At 40.7% G+C, this 18,933-nt stretch overlaps 1 protein-coding gene across 3 annotated transcripts in view; it reads right to left on the bottom strand.

The window, feature by feature from the left end:
• FBXL7 (F-box and leucine rich repeat protein 7) overlaps window positions 1-18,933 on the bottom strand; it is a 193,191-nt gene that overhangs the window by 49,251 nt on the left and 125,007 nt on the right. Inside the window, exon 1 of one of the 3 annotated variants that reach the window (XM_052781392.1) lies at window positions 4,801-4,938. The exons of the other annotated variants lie outside the window; for them this stretch is intronic. The gene's annotated coding sequence lies outside the window, so the exon portion shown is untranslated. Of the gene's footprint in view, window positions 1-4,800; window positions 4,939-18,933 lie in introns of those variants that run through there. 3 annotated transcript variants of the gene reach the window in all.

The raw sequence follows: 18,933 nt of genomic DNA on the forward strand, positions 1-18,933 counted from the left end.
GTTACCCCTGATCGAGCTCTGCAAAGGTCCACAACATCTAATCAGTGGACTTTATAGCAACAAATTTATTAATAACAGTTCCCAAGACATCAAGCTAATGCAATGAAAATTTTGAAATCTATTTATAAAGAAAGGAGCACGGGGAAGAAAAGTGAAGATGACAAAGGTTCTGCTTTGCCACATGCACATTCTTAGCTGGGCTGCAGGCTCCTGCCACCTTCCCCCAAGACTCGTTGTCCACCCAGGGCAGGAACCGTACCAACGAGACTGCCCAGGTGTAGCTGCTATCTGCATTCTTCCCGACACCCACGTAAAGTACCCAGCTTGGCACCCCTTTCCAATCTGGGGAGCTTCTTTGCTCAAGTACAAGAAAGGATAGCATCAGTCGGCGAGGCCTGGCTGTCTTTGAAGACATGTATAGTTATAAAAGCTAAAAGGAGCCTCCACCGGCATCGTGCAAAGCCAGAAGGAGCCCTGCGAAGCCAGCTCCCCACCAGCACAACGTGGAGCACAGCCTGACACCACCGACAGAGCAAAGCAGGAGGAGTCTGGAAGAGACCGGCGAAGGCTGAGCATACTGCTGGCTAGTTACTGGTTTACAGCTTCATTTGTTAATTTACTTGTAGGAATCCAGAAGGGAAAAGCAGGCCCATGTATGAAGGCATGAACCATCTGTATGTGGAAATTACTTCACCTATTCAGAATCCAATGGACAGTTTGAAGAATATAAACTAAAAAAAAAAAATAGAGACTATGAAATAATCTGGCAACTTTCTGCTCAGGAAAGAGCTGGGGGAAACATATCCCTGCTGATTATATGTCTAATAGCTCAAAAAGCTGTGTTCTGTATCAAACAAATCTGTACAGCACAAGCCTGTTTGCAAAAGGGAGAGCAGTTCTTTAACTGACCACTTTCAGAATGATGTAAGAGTTTTATAAAGGAGCAAGAAAAAAGAAAAAACAACACAGCCTGATTCATGAAATTAAGACATATGCACTGCAGCTCATAATATAAAAATATACATGCCGTTAAAACCTAGACTGTTCCTTTACCACAGCACTTAACACATGCCAAAGTGTGAGACAGTATGTGATACTGTTGAGCCATGTGAGAAAAAACCCATTGTGCCATGAAAATAAAAAATATGGAAAGCACAATAGATGTTTCCCTGTTATTGCCCAACAGACTGCTACAATAAGAACTTACTGACATAAGAAAATTATTAACCAAGGTCAAAAGCTTCAGAATTTACTCTGATAGTATAATCAGTAAAAAGCCAGAAACATTCATTCTAATCCCAGATCTGACAAAGCCCACTTTGTAACTTGGCTTGGCATTCAAATGGCTTGTCTAGCATTACACTATCAAAAGCCTGCATGATGAGTCAGGATTTACTTCATATATATGTATATCTAGATTTTCCTTAGAAGCCAGGCATAAATACCTATCCTTTGAAGATATAATGGAGCTAATATTTTAATCCCAGTAACTTTTAAAATACTGTAAAATACAGAAACTCCATGTCTCTGAAAAATATGTGGTAAAACAAAGACAAGTTTTTAAGAGTTTAAACTTCAGCTTCATTTCATATTTTAACAAAATGTAAAAATATTCTCTGCAGAAGGGTGTCTGAAGAGGTTTTTTATAGGCTTAATTCTGATTTTGATAATGTATTAGAGCACAGAACAACAAAAGCCATAAAGATATTTCAAAACAAAAACTATTTTGTGGGTGGCAAATATGGTTAAAAGTACATTTTCCCGTGGTGTTAGAAACTTTTTTTCATTCGCTTCCCAAATCGAAGTGAGAGGTGGGGGAACATCAGCACCTTGTGCTGCACCTTGATTTCAAAGGGAGCACCATTCTCCAACAGAGAACGGGTCTATCAGTAGGAGCAGCACTTTGGAGGAACACGTGGTTTGCTCCCTGCCAAGATAAGGAGGCCTCACGGCTCATTAAGCAGCAGCAGTAAGTACTGCTACTCATCTCAGTGCATCTACTCACACTTATACCATACGTCTGTGCATTATCAGAAGCTGAAGTATGTCTGACTATGAGTTCTAGAGGTTAAACAACTGGGCCTTTTGCAAATAAATGCACATCCAAAATCCTTTAAAATCATTAAGCCGTTGTCTCCTACAGCCCCTGGAGCACCAATAGTTTCTGAAATCAGTCAATCGACAGACCTGTGGTTCTGCTCCAGGTGGATGCTGGCCAGCTGGAATGAGATGGAAGATTTTCAGCTAGATCCCTAACTCAGCTGACAAGGAGGCAAAACCTGAAGTGTTAAAGCAACTGAGGTGATGTTCTTTTCCTTGGTGCTACTACTGAGTTGCAAAAAAAATCCAAGTAAAAGCTGATTAAAAGCTTTTACTGCATTTGGGTGCCCTGCTGCCTAAGCCATACAGTTTTTGATGTTGATTCCTACAGCCACATCCCAGGGGCTGTCCAAGCCATGTAGTGGTATGGTGCATTTGATACAGAACAGCGGAATACCTAAGTATGCAAGAGGAGTAGATGTCTGCTCCTACCTTCCCTCTCCTCTGTAGCTCCCAGGAGCTTTGGTGTTTTAAGAGACCAGGCGCTGCAAACAAATTTCAGAACCAGCCAGATGAATAGCAGTCATGGACTGGATCAAATGTAATCAGCAACCTGCACGCAGTGCTTAAGAGAACAGGCACTCTGATGGAAGAAAACAAGGGAACTTCAGCAGGCAGGCTCTAGACTAAAACTAAAATAATGGGTGGCCCTAAGAAAGATCTGTAAGTCTGTTGATCACCAGGTCTTAGATGAATGAGGACCAAGACCTCCATGTTTTCAATTCAGTATTTCCATGATCAAGCCTGCAGTTAAACTATGCTAAATGCAGTGACTCCAGTTAAGAGTTCTACTAAATATTGTCTGTCTTCTGTGTTTTAAACAAGTCCCAAAGACAACAGGAGAAAAAACTGTTCTTGTCATACTTAACATTAAATACACCTTAAGTGGCATACAGAAAAAAGTTAAAAGCCCGGTAACAACCAATGGAATTTTTCACTTAACAACTTTCTTTAAGCATACAAATTCTTTAGTCATGGGGACAACTGTTTCTAAAACCAGATGAACAAAGTGGTTTTAATCCTTCATTTTAAGAACAAAGGCAGTGTAATCTATTCATTAAATATCTGGTGATGTAGTTTAATGACATGTGAAAAAAGTGCCTTGAAACAGCCTGGGGAACATGTGCTAGCAAGAGCAAAGATTCCCATGTTGCTGTGATGGAATAAAAAACATACCAGGCCACTAAGAGGCACTTGCAAAAATTAATCCTTTAACAACAGAGATCAGATGGTAGAATATCCTAAGTTACAGAATCTACATTAGCAATAAAAATATTTGTGATAAGTTGCTAGAGAGAAAAAAAAAAAGTCAAACAAGGCAAAGAGCCATCATAAATGCACAGTAACCTCAGAGACCTTTCCCTCCAGTTTAGTGCTAACTGAAGTGAATGAAAATGAGGGATATAGGAAAAAAATATTATTGCTAGCCTTATACAGAGAGTGGTATCTATAGGCTCTATTCCACAACTCTGTATTATGTAACACTTCAAATGCTAATATTTGTATAGTAAAAAAAGTGAGCAAGAAAACAAAGAAAGTAGATATTGGCCACTGAACCATAGGTGAAGGTGTTATTTCATTAGAAAAATCTGAAGGAAATCTTCTAACCGCTGACCAGGCAACTATACTTTCTATTGCGGCTGCAGCTTCATCAGCTGAGTAGTTGTGGAAGTGAAAATTTTGGTGATGTACCAAAAACGTGATCAGAAATGTATGCAGCAACCTCATGTAACTCTGTACACACACACACACATGCACACACATATTTATATATGGTAAGTGTGAAAACACTGAAATGCAGAAATATTTAGATGATGGAGTAGGGGTAAGGATTATTTGCTTGCAAAGAACCAGCATTCCCCAGACTAGTTCCCTCTGTTGAAACCTGCCTAAACACAAATGACCACCCATACCTGAAATAAACTGTTACCACTTAACTGCAGCCTTTTATTATATTCTGCCTCCCCTCCCATGTTAAACATTTAAAGGACATCCAGGGGAAGCATTTAGAAAGGTTTTAGATACAGAAAAAATCACTGTCTCTAACAGGCATTAAAACCTGCACAGTAAAATTACCCCAATACTAGAACTAGCACGGATGTATTTTAATTTTTTTTTTTTTAAGATAGCCGCAAGAGGGAGCCAACAGTACTTGAATGCCAACACCACCCCCTGCCCCCATCAAAAACAAGACATGGAGTGAAAAACAGCAGTTTAAATAAAACACAATCTCAAGCTCCCAGTGAGATTTTTTTTAACATGCATTTCAGGAACATTAGGATCACTAGCTAAAGTGTAAACGGAAAGCTTCAGTTTCTTCATATGTGAATTCATATTCACTTCATACATGAGTTTGAAGGTGAAAAGCACGTTTATAATGCATAGCATAATGACCCAGACAGCACAGAAAAAAAACTGCAGCAAAGTTTCATTCCCTTCAGGGCACCGTCCCACGCTCACAGCCTTCAGCAGTGGCACTACCAGTTTGATGTTTAAGCTGAATTACCCAACTTTCAGCCCACACAGCCTCTTCCCATGACTCTCAAGACTCCAGTCCCCTGTCCTGTGCAACCCTGTGTACCTGGCACAGAAGTAACGCACTTTGGCTCAGTCCCCTGAGATGTAAAAGCTGTCTGTGCTTGCCGGGGCATGACCAGGCAAGGAGGCAGGCCCAGACAGGGGATCAGCAGGCACACTTACCAGGCTCCTCTGGCACCAGAGGAAATTCTGCTTTTTGGGTTGCGTGGAAAGCGGGGGACCTCTGTGGGAGGCAGGCTGGGACACCGCCGAAGACTTCACAGTCCACTCTCTGTCCACACCTTCACAGCCTGAGCAACCTGGAGGCTGACCGCAAGCTATAGATCGGGCATCCACCTCTATAAAATAGCAATCTCTTAGAAGAAATGAAACTAAAATGAATTGAAGGCTCTGAATGAAAATGAGTTCTGTTCCTTTTTCTGAAGGTAAGGGCAGGACAGGAGTGCTTGGCTATTTAGCCTCTTTACCACCTCTTTTTCTTGTATTTTTGCCTTATACATCAGTCCTAATCAGATGTAAATGGCCTTGTTAAAATAATTTTAATCTTCACTAAGCAGAATTGAATTCTGTGGATAGCTGCTTTAAGTTGGAAATAGTACTCAAGCAAAGCAGTTTTAGTATATTCTTCTCTTCATAATTTGCTTACAGAAATAAATTTTTGTTCTGTCCATTCCTACAGTTAGACAGGAGCTCCTAAAACACTGAGAACCAGATCAGAAATACCAACCTCTGTTTCAATGACTTTTCATTTCTTACACTTTGCTTTTCTAGTCCTCTCTCTCCCCCACTATATTTGTGAGAAGGGTAAAACCACCATTCTCATTATGAAGAGTATTTATATTAATCTGATAAAACAAACTGCTTTCCCAGGATGTCTTGTAATCACACTTCATTTTCACATTCTACATTTCTATCCAGATGTTTATTTTGTCCTATGAGTCTGCAGGCAACTACTACTGACACAAGCACTGAAGATGAGTTTGCTTCAAATGTACCAAAAAACCCCAAACAAAGAAAGAAACCAAACACCCTCTCACGCACACAAACCAAACAAAAAAACCTGTTGAGAGTTTCTGCTGGCTGAGGCAATAGAGCAATTTTAGCACTAATAATGTCACAGCACCCAAAATAATTCTGGACATAATTTGTACTTGAATTGTCTGCTAGCCTGGTGATTTATGATATGGGATGGTTTTAAGTCCAGATCCCACTGAAAGACTGCTTTCATAATCATGATTTTTGTTGTTGTGAAACTTCCTAAGTTCTCCCAGCTACAGTGTAGCTACAATAGAAGCTATTAAAAAGTAAAGATTTATCAGTTGTTATTAAGAAGTTCCCACAAAAGATCTTTTCTCTGCACAGAAGCTCAGACGACATAGCCCACAACACGTCTAGGAGGCCAGTGAAGAGAACCATTGCGTACCCACACAGGAGCATCCATTGCATTTAGAAATTCTGTGACATCCTATTCACGCAGGAGAGGACCAAACAGGTATGAAGCAAGATGTGGGCAGCACCCTTCTACCTTTACCTGTATTTTCCACACTAGGCTTGCTTCAGCTTTGATTAGCCTTTGAACCAGCAACAGGCTGTCAGCACTAAAGGGTCCCTCTGTCACCGGAGTTTAGTCCTGGGAATGAACTTACCTACCCACTAATGCATTCCTAACACTTGAAGATGAAGACTACAAGAAACACTACCAAATCTTACGCTTGATGACATCAAATGTTCCACTACCTCAGCTAGGAACAGCCTTTTCCCCAGATCGCAACTAAGCGTGCATACTGGGCACATTCTTCCCTCTTCCTCAGACCCACCAGAAACACGCCAAGGCTGGGGATAAATGAGCACTCTGTGCTGGAGACAGAAAATCCTTTTTCTCATGTGCCTGGCTAGTGCACTCGGCTTACATAGGTAAGAGTTATGGCTCCAAGAAACGTTGCCCTCCCATGTCCTGTGACGCTGGAGGACACACACTACGGCAGACAGCACTGCCAGGGAGGGTCAACCCATTGTCCTCTCCTGGAAAATCTGCCCTTAGTTCTCACTCCCGTTTGCCCTGTGCTCTGAAATAATACCCCAAAAGACCAAATAGAGACTACAATTACAGATGTCTTTTGTGACACGTAAAAGATTAGCCGCGAGCATCGTCCTCTTCTTCACGAACCCAATGCAAGGCACTGGAACCCGAATCAGCTCCTGCAAGGGGGGAGGACCGTGTAGGTATAATGTAGGAAGCGGTCCACTCATTTTAGCTATACTGCTCACTTGGAGCTGGATGCAACTTTGAATTTTTGCCTGGCTAAAAAGCTGAAACCATGTAAAACCATCAAGTTTTACATGTTTCCATCCACAAAGAATAAACTGACCTAGATTCTCTCATTCTTAGATTCCCTCATGGTTCTGGCCAGGTTTTCAGAGGGTTGCTAACCTTGGCTAAGTTAAGGGTTTATAATGAAACACTAAAAACCAAGTACGTTTGAGCTGGTTTGGATTTTATTATGAATGTTTTGGATGGCTGTAATGCTAGAGTCAATTCAGACATTCTGGGTACTTTTCATCCAAAAAAATTGCTGCTTGGAAAAAAAATCCCATGTTTACAATAAATTAAAATCAATCATTATTTTGGGCCTGATTCTCCACTGCACCATTCCAGCACAGCATCTGGTTTAAGACTAGGCTCCTGCACTTGCAGTGAATGTACATTGTTTTTATATCCTCTTACTCACTACAATAATGAAAATAAAACATTTGTGGAAAAATTTACTTGCAACTTCAAAAGATTCAAATAAGGTGACAGACATAAAGGTGCTGAGTAAAGAAATAAAATACTAAGAGAAAAGTCAGACAAAAATAACGCTGGCAATTTAAAAGGTATCAGAAGTAGTGAAACAAGAGTCTACAGTTTAAAAGACAGCATCTTCAAGCTCCTGAGATGACTCACCACCTTGAGACACATATGAAGATACCCCATTAAGGTAAGGCTCAAAATAATGACTTCTCATTTAACTGAAAGCTTCATCCTCAAAAAGTTTAAGCAATGACATACCTCCACCGCCAATCCACAGCTCTGGAAGAAGTCGAAAGAAACTTATCTGAGATACTGGTAACGCAAAGCAGCACTTTTAACATGCTGTTAAAGCAGAAAGAGCCTGGTGCAGAGTAACTAGACATTGACAGTATGAAAGCAAATGAAAACTATTGTGAAGACACCATGCCACAGGCTAAATAATGAAGCAAGTGTTTTTCAACACCTGTGTTTTTTTCACACTGCTTGATAGGCTCTCAGGTCCTGTCAGTATGTAGCATAGACTGATTTTTGCCCTTCGGCCAGAAGAGTGATTTCAGGTAAGGTTGCAGTAGGACAGAGGGAGGGAAAAGAAAAAAAAAGGTGAATGATGCTGATAAAACACTTTTACTTTGGAGTTCTTCAGACATCAGACCATACATATGCTACCTTCAAAGCCTTTTTTGCACTTACTTTAATTGTTCTTTCTAAAGCAAAGTTCTCTCTCCTAAAGAAAAACCTAAAACCACTCTTCCATGTTCAACTCCCCAAAAATGAGGTTGCAAAAAGTAGTTCCACAGCAGGAACAAAATATTCTATACTATGCTAATACTGTGCATACCTTAACAATAGACAGAGCATTCAGAGATGCCTGTTTTCACTTACGAATGGGGACAGAGTAATTCTTAGTTAATTTTGTCTGCACTTTATTGAAATAGTTATGAAAGGAGGAAGAAAAAGTATGCTTCAAACTTTGCCAATATCCAAACAAAACAAACAGCAGCAGGGTTTTGTTTTCACTTAAGTTTCATTATACTTCATATATAGAGAATTAGTGCAACTTATAACTGTTTTGTATTTAAACCCATGTGTATGACAAGAGTAGCCAACATGCTCATTTGCGAGTGGAAAAGTCTTATCCCTGCCATTATTTCCTAGCGTAATGTGTTTTCATGTGTTCTGGGAATCTTTTTTCTAAAACAAAAGTAGACCTTAACAAATTAGCAGACCTGAACCAAAAGCCCAGTCAAGAAATCTGAACTTTAGGGAGTTTGCAACTGGCTTTGCGATTCTACAGTAATGTTCCTCTACTATGATAACAGAACTTGGACAACGGTCGCAAGAGAATGCCAGTCACACAATGTTGGAACAGAACAAGCAAAACAACCTTGGCAAGGCTTTTGCAACACTCTGAAAACCAAAGATACAGCCAGGAGCAAGCTATGTTTTCCCCAGGTCAGTACAGGTTACTTAACCGAAAGCTCTTTCTGTTCTTTCATGCTGCTTGTGCAGTTTGGCAGATGAGTCGCGTTCCGTTCATTTGTGTTACAGCCCACTGCAGGCAACCGATGTATACAACCTTAATGACAATCAGCGAGTGAAAATAATTGAATTCAACAAAATGCACCAATTGCAGGTATCTCGGATAAAAACAACTCCCAGCCAAAGCATGACTGGTGCATTGCATAATGCATCTGTGAAGGCTTGGAAATTATCTAGAAAACATACACACAGGGAGAGGGATTAACTTCACAAGTGTTAGTCCCCAAGTGGGAATTCAAGGTGTCCAGTCATTTACAGGTGATGTTCAGCACTTCACATAAGCAAGCTTAGAAAGAATTAGCATTACACAAAGCTGCTAATTAACGCACGTTAAACTTCAGACAAGTCATGATAGAAAATGCATGTTCAAACACTATGTTTCACTTCTTTGTTACTTGCTGTAGTTGCATGCTCATTGCAGTTTTACACCATCCAGAGGAAATGCTAAGGAGTAAGGTGAACGAAAGGGCAATTGGGGTTCCAATTAGCTGAGGGAATGACAGGATTTCTTACTGAAGTGGAAAGTACAGGACAGCTCTCCTGAGTCAGCTTTCTATTCTCTGTATATTAACAATTACTCGAGAACTTTTAAGAAGAAATCAGTCAAGAAGCCTCTGGAAAGCAACCATGACCTCAGGTAATCTGACTTCGCAAGGAATTGGAGGACAGCTTACAACAGTTTACCTTGAAATTCCTCAGTGGTATTTCTCCCATAAATTCATTGTTGAGTCATCCAACAAATATTGGATCTCCATTCCCATAGTTTTCATGCCAATTTGCCAAGCAAGCAAAATATTCCTCAATCTTTCTCCACACTCTGGCCAACTTTCCAGCAGAAATCAGACAGGAGAGAGCGTAGCCAGCAAATATGGTAGGCAACACACGTGACATTAGTCATCACCTTCCAGTTGTAACAGAAGTTGTGACCGTGAGCCTGTAACCTAAAGGCAAAAGGCTCCATGTTTCATCAACACTCTGACAGCACGTGCTTCCTGCCTGATTGATTAGCTTTAAAAAGAGCAACAGAGCAGCAATCTGGGCAGGACCTTCCACAGGCAGAGTGACCATGAAATTTCCACCACACACATGCTTCAAAATGATGCCTCCCTCCCCTAGCTAAAAGAAAAATCTTGGGAGCACAACTTAAATCAGAAAATTACCCTTTTTTTTTTCCCCCCAGGACTCATATGGTGGGAACTCCAGAGAGTTTGGGAGGACCAATATCAAAGACGCCTTCCAGCTGTGAAGCAACAGATATGCTATGAAGTGGATGGATATAAGAACAGACATGAAAGGGGTAAAGTGTTAAGAAGAAGAAGAAGAATCAATCAAAAAAATGAATTCAAAATTGCCAGAACTTTCATAAGGCTTTTCAGAGATGGGAATAAACTTGTGAGGATGAAGAAAAAAAAAAAAAAGAAAAAAAAAAGATTAAAATTAGAAAGAGTCTTATAGGACTATTGGAAGCAGAATGCTGTCAAAAAATATTCCTTAGAGCCCTGGCACTTAAAATAAAACATTCAAAACAACAACAAAACCATAACTTTCAAGATACTAATAGACCCTTAGGAGAAAGCAAACTCCAACTAAAGAAATGTGCAGGTGATGTTCTCTAGATGACAGCACTATTACAGTCTATAAACGTTTGGAAAAAGCAATTTGGTCTCATTTGTTCCAGTTCATTTAATCTCTAAACAGAGAAGCTTATCTTCTCAAGCCAAGACTAATGAAGAAGAAATGTCTTCAGCCTAATAGGTCAAATGTAAACAGGTTTAAAATTAAACCATTTCCAATACATTAGAAATGACCCTACCCACATGATTGTTCACACTCATCTTCCTCATCTGGAAGAGGAAGTCCAGACCTGACTCCAAGTTTCCTGCCCTGAGTTTTGTTCCTACCCACAGCAATTACTGTTTAACTCAGTGTATGCAACCAATTTACTTGGCAGATTTAATAACACTCAGTGGTATCACTGTGACTGAAAAAGAAGTTGATAGCTGTGTGTTGCCTGGAGAGCCTTAGATAGCAAGATTCTCCTTCTTGGGAACTGAATGATGAGTCTGCTATTAATAGTGTTTCCAGCCCTACTCCTGCTGCTCCTTTACCATTTGATTTTTCTCTACAGTTCTGCAGTTTTACCAAGGGTTGGGTAAAAGCTGTCTCACTTGAAGGTCCTCCAAATATTTATGGTTAGATGTTGTTTCTTCCCCCAAATCACCTTCATTCTCTTTTTTCCTTGCATAACTATACAACAGTAGCACATTGTTAGGACAGGAGCTAGAATGAAAGTCCTGGAATAAAACCTAGAAAAACCCCACCCCAGCCCCCACCCCAAACCTAAACCAGACAAAAACACACACACACAAACCAAAAACCTCACACACATACACACAGCCCCAAAACCCACCTAGATAGTTACTACAATGAATACTGAAACAGAATCAAAGCGCATAACCTCTCAGTGACAGGAACCCTTTGCCAGATCTTCAGAATGAATCCCAATTGGGGGGGGGGGGGGAGTCAATAATTATGATAGGTATTTCATGAGGAAATATATGGATCTGAACAACAGCAGAGAAGAGCTAGTTTTTGGATTAAATTTTAGCCAGAACCTTTCTCTCTGTATCTTCTAATTTTGTAGATCCTGATATAAAAGTACTTGGATCATACTATTGCTACCAGAGGTTCAAAGCCTGCAAATTTCATGGCCACTGAGCTCATTGAACAGCACAAGCCATGAGGTGCCAAATCCCTTCTGAGAAGTAATGAAGGATATCAGGTTTTTCCTGAATAGTCTCTGTACACTGTTTTGCTGGATAAGGCCTTCTATTCCCCCTTCATTAACAAAATGGCACCCCTTCGCGTCTCAGCAAATCTGCTGGCTTCAGCATACTTAGCTACAAGAATGCAAGCTGTATGCAAATAGCCTAATTTCCTCTATCCCTTAAGTCTAACCTAACCTGAATAAGGACTGATCAATTATAACTTATTTCAATGTTTTCAGGGGACTTCTGTTTCTAATCAAGATTTTACATTTGAGCTATCCTTTCATGCCACAAATACACAAGTGTAATAGGTTTTTTTCATTCAAGTTCAAAAAGTTTAAAGCTTCCTAGCAACTATCTAAACCATCAACTGAATCTGTAAAATCCCATTTGAATAGCGTGACAATATCAGAAGATGTTAGGTAGCTGCTATTTTTATGACTATGTCACTGAATATACCTTTTGGTACAGCTCAAAGTACTTCTGGGGTAGCCAGTACTACACAGGTATTGGAAATAGTGATGGAAAGTTGGGCAGTAGGATTTAACTTCTGCTGCTGAGGAAACAACAGCAGAGCCAAGCATGCTCTTCTGACAGCCAGTGTGACAGCACAAATTGAGGTTAACCCACCTTACTTAGCATGGCCAGAAGAGTCTGGCTCCATCTCATCTTTACTCTTCCATTAAGTAGTTGTAGGCAGCAATAAGATCTCCCCAAGACTGTCTCTTCTGCAAGCAAAACAAGCCCTGTTCCCTCAGCCTTTGCTTACAGGGAAGTGCTCCAGCCCTTGACCATCTTTGATGGTGCTTCACTTGACTGACTCCATTAGGCCAATATCTCTCCTGGACTGGGGAGCTCAAACCAAACACCATATAGCAGGTGTGGCTGAGGCACCAAATGAGGAGAAAGAATTACTTACCTCAGTTTGTTAGCCACACTTTTGCTAACGCAGCCCAAGATGCTGTTGGGTTTCTTCAGTGCAAGGGCACACTTCTGCCTCATGTTCAACTTAGTGGCTACCAGGTCCCCTCCAGCGTTTTTCTGCTAAGCTGCTTTTTAGTCAGTTGGCCTCTATTCTGTACTGTTGCATAGGATTATTCCTTCACAGGCGCAGGACTCGGCATTTGTCTTTGCTAAATGTTGTGAGGTCCTGCTGAGGCCGTTTTTCCAGCTGGTTGATGTTCCCCTGCCCTCAAGCGTATCAATCACTCCACTTAGTTTGGTGTTGTCCATGAACTTGCTGAGAACATGCTCTATACCATCATCTAGGTTATTAACTTGGATATTAAACAGTGTTGGCCCCAGTATCAGTCCCCAAGGGATACTGCTGGTAACTGGCTGCTAGCTGAACTTTGTGCAGCCGATCACCTGCTGATTCACATTGTAACCAATAATCTCGCTTCTGAAATGCATTTTGTAGTGTGAAAAATAATTTAAAAAAAAAAAAAAAAAGAGTTCATTAAAATCTTCTTTATGAAAACACCCCCCAGTGTCTATCCTAACAGAGGCTTGTTTCCTTGAACTACAAGTCCACATGGCACAAGTTCAGGACTTTGAGTTGCTGTAAGTTAACCAGGAAGCACCACGTACTCTCAGCAATGCCACAGCTCTGGGGATGATTTACACTGAGAGCTGCTTAGAGCTGCTTTGTCAGAAGCGCAAGCTCTAGGACAGTCTGTCAAGATTACCACAGAAAGATGGACAGCTTCACAGTCATCCCCCCAAATCAGTGCAGTGGAGTATGCATGACAGGGATCCTGACTGTCCAGACCCACAACTGAAGCTTGCGTTTTCTCCACAAGCAGGATGCTGCACGTGCAGAACTTCTGCTCTCAGTTCCAAACAAACCTATGTCCACTCAGTTCCATCTACTGTTGCACATTGCTTGGGAGACCTGTATTTGATGTCAAGTATGAGAGATTCTTGCTGAGAAGAAACTCATTTAATAATGCTGAAGTTTTTAATCTTCAGAAATTGACAGACCACGTCTGCAGGGGTAGGGTGAGCTTATGAATTACCTGGTTAGAATGCAAAGCCATTCCACTTGAGCATTAAATCAAATTTTCTAATCTAGCCCCTCATATACTTATGCTGCTTGAGAGCTTCTTGATGGGATTCGAAGCTATTAACTTTGATTATTACCTGCAGTGGATGTTCCTATATAAATTCACTTCTATCACGTACAAACAACATTAGTTTGAGAACCTGTGCTATTAGCAAACACTGCTTCAAACTGCAAAGAAAGACTGCAGAGGCCTGTGCCTCCAGCAGCAGGAGCACATGAAAAGTATTTGTCTTCGTGGCTCTGCAGGCTGTGAAACAGCAGAAGGAAGCTGTCCCTGGAGAGTTTGTCACCTTTGAGCAGTCAGTAACCACTCTTTTCATCTGTGAAGTGGGCACAGGCATCTCTACAGCTCGTGGCAGCATGGAAACATACCATGGCTAGGCTTTACTGTGCACCTCCTGGGCACCGCAGAGAGTGATGGCTTGGCTCCGCTGCAGCTGCACGTCTGCAGCCTTGCTGAAAACCCACTGAACGTCAAACACACACAACATGCCTCTCCTGAGGCATTTAGCAGTGTCTGTTTTCCTGCAAGGTGCTCTTTCTGCTCTGGATACTGAATAGTCACAGCAAACTATTTAGACAACAGAATATTCTTCTACTTCACACTAGGATAAACACACGTCTCTTCAAAGATGTTTTCCTGAAAACTGGGATTTGCCTTACTCAAGAAGAGACTGGATTTGGGTGCATGTCTCCCAAGTCTCAGACAAATACCCTTAGTAACTGAACTTCTGGCCATTTAAAAAAACAGATGGTACCTCTGCTTCCCCAGACACATGCACTCCTATTAAAAAGTTTTGATTCCAGCAAGTCAGCATTTTCCAAAGAAAAAAAAATTATCAGAAACATTCTCAGTGTCAATAGACAGAATAGTGCCTTTGACATCCATCTCTGAAAATATTAGGCTACTTAAGTGCTTTATCTTCCCTTATTAAATTTCAAATGATTAAAGGGAATGGAAAAACAAGAGCCTGGTCCGGCAACACACAGACACGCTCTCTCTGAATCAAGATGCTTGGCTTTATCTGCGGCCATGCCCTTGACTTAAGCCCTAGGATCAAGTACCATAACTTTGCATCCAAATCTTCTATTGTTAAGCCCATCCAGAAGGCACGAGGCATTTCAGTGCAAGCCATCTGCTCTCTCCCATCTCCAGTTCCACGATATATTACTGACAAGTCTTACTGATAAATTTTGATAGCATAGGCAATTAAACATATACAATGTGTGTGCATGTAGTTTTTATTTTAAATATACATACATGTATACACACAGTTTAAAAAATTCTTGGAAAAACAGGAAGAGGGGAAATTAAAATACACAATGTTTTTAAAGGGCATGGATTCAAGCAGTGTGAAACTGGATTATACAGAAGACTTTGAATTCATTAGCTCTGTCAGTCTGTGTCATGGCAGATGTGGAGAGGGCAATGGAAACACTATTTGCAAGCAGCTTAGCTCACTGCCTGCTATAAAGAGATGATCTGTGGCAATCACCTGACTTCCATGAAAGTACTGATTGACAGAGAAGTTTTCTTGCTCAGAACTTAAGAAAAAAAGAAAATAAAAGTTAAAATTAAAAGCCCCACACCTTTGCAGCACTATAGGAAGACCTGGGCCGAGCATAAACACCAGCCCAAACTTCCCAGAGAACTCAAGTTTTAAGCACACTGGAGACCTTCAGATTTAGGAGCAGATGCGTTACACACTTTGTGAAGCCTGAGAGAAGGCGGAACAATCCCTGCAGACCTCACCAGCAGTGCCCAAAATTCTGGGAAAGGAGCTAAGCATGAAAGGATCAGTTTTAGATCTAGCCCTACTTTCTCTTCTCACTGGTGGCTATCTCAAAGGCAAACGTTCCCACACTCACCTAATACTACATAAAGTTCATATCCTTCACCACAAACACATTTTATTTCTTCATTTATTTCCATCCTACCTGCTGGCAGCTGCCACTTAAAATATACTAGTCCATAAACTCAATTACTGTACACTTAGCTAACAGAAGTTAGCAAGCTCTTCGTACAGCTCAGAGAGATATGACCGATATTAGGAAAAATTTTTTTACTGAGAGGGTTGTCAAACATTGGAATGGGCTGCCCAGGGAAGTGGTTGATTCACCATCCCTGGAGGTATTCAAAAAGCGACTGGACAGGTACTCCAGGGCATGGTTTAGGGGGCTGGTTAATGGTTGGACTCGATGATCTTGAAGGTCTTTTCCAACCGAAATGATTCTATGATTCTATGATTCTATATTTCTGCACTCATAGGAAAATACAGGATCTGTAATAAGTCTCCCAACTGCTTCTGTGGCCTCAACTGTCACTTTTATGATCTGGGAGATTTAACTACCAGGCTTCTATAGTAACTTATGCTAACAGCATAACTTGCTGCTACTCAACAGAAGAACCCTTTTCCTCCCTCCCTCGCATACCGGATTTCTAATTAAAGAGAGATTAATCCATCTCCTGTTTTGCTTAAAATATGCATTTAACATGCAACAGTCACATGAACATTGTTTAACTGACTTAATAAATACTCCAGCATCTCCTTCCCTCATCTACTAGGATCCTTAACACCTCCTGCAAGCAAGAAACACCTGCTGTAACTTCCGATGACTTCCATAGCAATTCACACATCAGGCATCTCACAGGCTCGAGCCTTTTAAAGAGCTTAACAAGTTTGCATATATAATGGAGTTAGTGAGGAATGCTCTTTCCATGGAGCAAAGTTATTCCTTATCTGAAAACTACTCAGTGCTGTTAATTAACGTTTTCTTGCCTCTTAAGGGTCATCTCACATCCATTTCTATTCATTCACACAATGAGATAAGTAGCTGTAGCGGTACTCAATGCCAAGGAAGACAAGGTGGTGTCTCCAGCCAAGAGAAGTGGGGAAAAGACGCTGTGAGAGTCTAGGAATGGAAAGGGCACATCCAGCACCACTACCAGAAAGATGTTGCAGTGACAAAATACACATAGCTTTTCTACATAAGTGTACACGCTGGTGCAAATTATAGCCACGTAAAATACACACTTCTATTGCTATCTCAGATCAAATAGTCATGAAACACAGTAGATGACTGAACCACATGCATATTCAGAGGTGACTCCATCTCAGGGAATGCCACACTGGAATAGAGCACCATGCCCACACAATTATGAGATGTGGCAGGCTAGGGGTCAGGGTGTTTGGGTTTTATTTTGGTTTGGGTTATTGGGGGTTTTTTTGAGAAACGATTGACAGAAGTTGCAGAAGAGATGTGGGATCCTGTAACAGACTTTGCGGAAGATTAGAGGGAAAGAACAATAGCTCAGGGAGAACAGAAGAACCGTTTTGTCTGATGCTCTGCCAAGCTTGTGTTAAATAACAAAACAGTGTCCTAAAAGAATTTGTTAATATGGCAACAAGTCTCTCTTGGACTGATGAAAGATAGGGCTATGTAAAGCATTACTAATCTATTTGAGCACCAGTTTCTGCTACGCAAGTTAAAGCTATAGATCTTGGCTGTTGGAAGCCTGTTCATTTGTCAGAGTCTCCCTCTCCAGTGCCAGCGAGCCTGCAATAGTCCTTGACGTGCTGTACGTTCAGCTGAGCAATTTTCAAATGTTTTCAGAATACCAACTCTCTAAAGTCACAAATTATTCTCTGCAGCAGTTTCAGCCTCCCAAACAAAAAATTACTAGCTAACTAGAGAAATCAAGATGTACCTTATTAAGATCACACATTTTTTCCAGAAGAGCTCCTAACTTGTTCTGATCCCACTAAAACAAAGCAAGCAATGAAAAACATTCATTTACTGTAAGTCTCCTTTGTCCTGTAAGCTATCAATCCATATTTACCCTCCTGATTCTGGTATTTATGTTATTTTATGGCACCTCTTCTTAGTGCAGTAGATAAACACAGGCTCTGGCCCAGAGAATTTATCCTCTTATTTTAGCCAAGACACAATGAAGCGAGATGGGGAAGAATAACTGGGAACATGACAATGAAGCTATATGATTATGAAATGGGGTAAGGTGCTTCGATAGACACATGGGAAGAAGAGTGGCAAAGAATTTGTAGAAGGATGCTGCTTTACACAACATATTGTGATACCATAGATTGAAAAGATGAACATAGACAGTTTGGGTATGCCACAGTTGAGAAATGGGCAATTTACATTACTTAGCTGGATTAGTATGATTTTACTTTATGGATCAAAACAAAGGCAAAATCCTAGCTTAAGCCCAGCTATGCAGCTAAATCAGTGCCATGCAAAGCCACATCCTAAGTTTCCATGAACTGTCAAGAAGAGGGATTAAATACAACTTCAGAGCAGTGCCTAAGGAAGGATTTTTACATGCAATTGCTTTCCATGATCTTCAACATATGGTTATTGAAAATCAGATTGTTTTGCTCCCTTCCTATAACACAGGTTTCTGATTACATTTGTCTTCCCTTCTCTTCTAGAGCCGTGTCATGAAAAAAGAATCTCACAACTACGAAACGTTACATGCTCAAAGCAGCAACTCCCTCCTCTCCTATGAGCATCCCAGGACAGCTTGTACTTATCTCGATCACCAGTGTACATATGCAGCTCAAATCAAGGCTGTGAGGAACTTGGCAGCATTTATCTTCACAGGCTTGCCACTCCCAGAATTTTGTTGTTTTCTGACCTGCATTATAATACAAAAGCAGCAGCCAGAAATGCCTAGTTTTGTTTGACTTAAGGGTCACAAAGATGTGAAAATGCACAAGCTTGTACGGCTAAGGTGGAAACTGAACTAGTCACCTAATTTCTCAGAGCTTGACTAAGGCCCAGATCCCATAAAATCATTTTGGAGAAATCAGGTTTTTCTGTTCCTAAGCCAAGTTTCAGGTTAGGATTGGAGACCAGACTGATAATTGTATTCATTCCCCTGTATGCAGTTCCTTTCAAATGCAAGGAGAGACAAAAACACCCAGTACTACCATATTTAAGTAAGTTTAGCAGAATTTGGGTCTTTGGTGTTTATAGCTTACGAAATAACACTACAAATTGAAAAAGCTTATTTTATTTTATTTTTTTTTTTTTAACCAGATTTTATTTTCTACCATCTAAGGACAAAGATAATTATAGGATTTCAGTTTTAACACTTGTAAACTTTCAGT

This window comes from Harpia harpyja, chromosome 1 (genome assembly GCF_026419915.1).
Source record: "Harpia harpyja isolate bHarHar1 chromosome 1, bHarHar1 primary haplotype, whole genome shotgun sequence".
In the NCBI taxonomy this organism is placed as follows: Eukaryota; Metazoa; Chordata; class Aves; order Accipitriformes; family Accipitridae; genus Harpia; species Harpia harpyja.